This window comes from Myotis davidii, unplaced genomic scaffold (genome assembly GCF_000327345.1).
Source record: "Myotis davidii unplaced genomic scaffold, ASM32734v1 scaffold842, whole genome shotgun sequence".
Lineage (NCBI taxonomy): Eukaryota > Metazoa > Chordata > Mammalia > Chiroptera > Vespertilionidae > Myotis > Myotis davidii.
The window spans coordinates 587227-590369 of NW_006293540.1; the positions used below are offsets into that span (position 1 = coordinate 587227).

The following is a 3143-nucleotide window of genomic DNA, read 5'->3' on the forward strand; positions in this document are numbered from 1 at the left end:
CCCTATTGCTTTGTGCTATGTGGTAAAAAAAAAAAAGATACCTAAAATGCAAGAAGAGAAGCGGAAGAAGAAGGCAAAAAAACCTCACACACCACAGACAAACCCAAGTCAACTCCAATGTGCGGGGAGGCGGCCGGGCAGCCACAGGCAGAGGGCTGTGAGAGCGCAAGGACTCTGAGATGAGTCGGTTCCTCAACCGCCTTGGCCTCGGTTCCCCATCTGTGAAATGGGTCTGAAAACAGCTCCTGTGGCACAGGGCCACGGTGAGGAGCCACGAGCAGGCCACACAGAGCCCGCGTGGAATGAGCAGTTGCCACATCTCTGTCCCACGGTGGGAGGGGAGGACAGGAAACTACTACATGTTAACTGAGGTGTGAAGTGCAAAATGCTCTGAAACAGACTTCTTTCCTGGCTCATGGGATGGTGAAATTTGACCTGAATTGGTGCAAGTTTATAGTTTTCATGCACCCCACTTAATTCAAATATTCATTGTGTCACTGCAAAAATATTGACTGTGCTGGACTAGGGAGGGCTGTTGAGATGTTACACAATGTATTGTTAGGGTCACGGAAGGAGGAACGCACTAGGCCAAAGTGGTGAGGGGTTATAAATGTATCAGGTCATCTGGATACCAGATGGGCTGAGCTCCCAAATAGTGCCAGCACCGAAAGACGGGGAGCCAGAGGCTTTTAAAGGGCTCTAGGCGGGCTTTTTCTGGGCAGAGAATTCTCTGTGCGGGTCTGGGTTCTGGTGAAATCCGGAGGGGAGAGATAATGGTCTTTGCCAGTGGAATGTCCATACTGAAGTGGCCTAAAGGGCAGTTCCCAGGGCAGGGGGATCGATTCAATCATTTGATCAGACCTAACATTATAATATCTGCACCCCCAAAATGGGAAACTCCAAAACATAACTGGCCCCCATGATTTAAGATCTAGGACGGTGGTCCCTGACTCTCTCATTTTGCAGATGAGGAAACTGAGGCTTCTAGAGGCTGGTGGCTTGCCCATGGCCACACAGCTGGTCAATGGCAGGACCAGTCTGTGGGATTGAGCCTCCCAAGGAGACCGATGTCACACAGTCGGTAAGTGGGAGAGCCCAGCGTGATTCGAGTTGATCTCCATCAGGGGTGCTTTTTCTCCCCGGGGGACACTGGTAATGTCTGTAGACATTGGTGGGGGGTGGGGTGCTACTGGCATCTGAGGCTGCAATGCTCAGGGCGGCCCCACAAGAGAATGACCCCGTCCAGGACGTCAGTGGTGCTGAGGCTGAGAAACTGCCCTGGAGCCCTTCTCCACCAGCACCTGTGACCCCCAGTTCTCATGTTAGTCCTCCCGGGCGGGCGAAGGGCAGAGGGGACCGCAGGGAGCTCTTTGGTCCAAACAGGTCCCCTCCCTACTGACCTCCCTGGATGTGAGAGCAGACAATGGGGTTGATGGCGGGGTAAGCCATGATACTTCTTTTGAGGGCTCACTTTTCTTTTCCTTTTTTAAATATATTTTTATTGATTTCAGAGAGAAAGGGAGAGAGAGATAGAAGCACCAATAATGAGAGGGAATCATTGATCTGGCTGCCTCCTGCACGCCCCACACTGGGGATCCAGCCCACAGCCCTGGCATGTGCCCTGGCCAGGAATCGAACTGGTTCATAGGTTGATGCTCAGCCACGGAGCCACGCCAGCCCGGCCGAGGGCTCATATTTCTGACGGTCTCTGTGTGCCTGCTTAGGGAGCCTTTAGTCCTCCCTGCACACCAGCTCCCCCAGCATCCTCTCTATGCAAAGGTGGGTGACTGAAAACACAGCTTGGGGCCAGGCCCCTCCTTCCCACCACTTTCCCAAAGGAGCCTACCATCCAGGAGACACTGGGGTTGGCTTTGCACTTTCCACAACTCACCCAGCCTCTTTTCTCCTGCAAAGAGGGCACCCCTAAACCGGGCCTGCAGGGAGCTCCCAGGGAAACGCCTGTGTCTAGAGGTCTCCCACACTCTGGGAGCCTGGCCCTGTCCTCTTAGAACCCTGGGGTCACTGGCCCATTGGAGTGGGTGGGGGGAGGAGACTCCATTTGGTGGGTCATATCACCCCTTAATCAGGTTTTCATTTAAAGCAGCAGTCGCCAACCTTCGAGACCTCATGGACCACCGGTGGTGACCACTGCTGTAAACTTCACATGGCCCATGAGGGAGAGATTCCTGTCCTGATTTATCAAAGAATTCCCACTGCAGTCCTGGTCGGGTGGCTCAGTTAGAGCATCGTCCATATGCTGAGGTTGCGGGTTCGATCCCCAGTCAGGCACACAGAAGAATCAACCAAAGAATGCATAAATAAATGGAACAACAAATCGATGTTTTTCTCTCTCTCTCTGTCTCTTCTGTCTCCCTTAAATTTAATTTAAAAAAGAAAAGAAAAAGAATTTCAACTTGAGACGCTTCTCAGGCTCACAAAGTTCATAACTGGCAGGACAGGAAGTTGAACCCTAGCAGCGCTGACCACAGCTCCTGGCCTGTAGCTGACCCCTCAGGCGCCCAAGCAGCCCTCCCCCCCTCTGCCCGTGCCTCACCTGCTCTCCCTGCAGCCTGTCCTCTGTCCTCACCTCTCTGGGGCCTCAGGTCCACAGGGCGCTGTGAGCGTCCGTCCAGGCTGGGAGGACAATGAAGACAGTGCCCAGTGTCCAGCGGGTTTTGCTAACCAGGCACAGGCGCAAGCTCCGCCCCCGCCCCCGCCCCCGGCCTGCGGAGCTCTGTCCTGAGCAGGGATTGTGAAAAGGTCAGGGTTGAAAATTCCTGGCGCAGAAAAGCCAGTGGTTCTGAGCACCTCTTCTGGGAAACCAGGGCTTTCCGAGAAGCGGCTTTCGCTTTCGCTTTCCTTCTTGCTTCTTTCTCTAGGAGATATGCGGGGAGGGGGCCCTGCAGCCACAGGTAGAGGGCTGCGAGGATGCAAGGACTCTGAAGTGAGCCGGTTCCTCAACCGCCTTGGCCTAGATTCCCCATCTGTGAAATGGGTGTGAAAACACCTCCTGTGGCACAGGGCCATCGTGAGGAGCCATGAGCAGGCCACACAAAGCCCGCGTTGAATGAGCACCCCACGGGGGCAGCTGTAAGGGTTGTTGTCACATCTCTGTCCCACGCTGGGAGCTGGGGGGGGGGGGG

General features: G+C 54.5%; 1 protein-coding gene across 4 annotated transcripts in view; it reads right to left on the bottom strand.

Annotated features, from left to right (window-relative positions):
* The window catches only part of APOL6 (apolipoprotein L6), a 19675-nt gene that overhangs the window by 11731 nt on the left and 4801 nt on the right, over positions 1-3143 (bottom strand). For 3 of the 4 annotated variants that reach the window (XM_006767223.2, XM_006767225.2, XM_015566203.1), the window contains exon 2: positions 2555-2634. The gene's annotated coding sequence lies outside the window, so the exon portion shown is untranslated. The remainder of the gene's footprint in view (positions 1-2554; positions 2635-3143) is intronic. The other variant, XM_006767224.2, reaches the window with a different exon arrangement.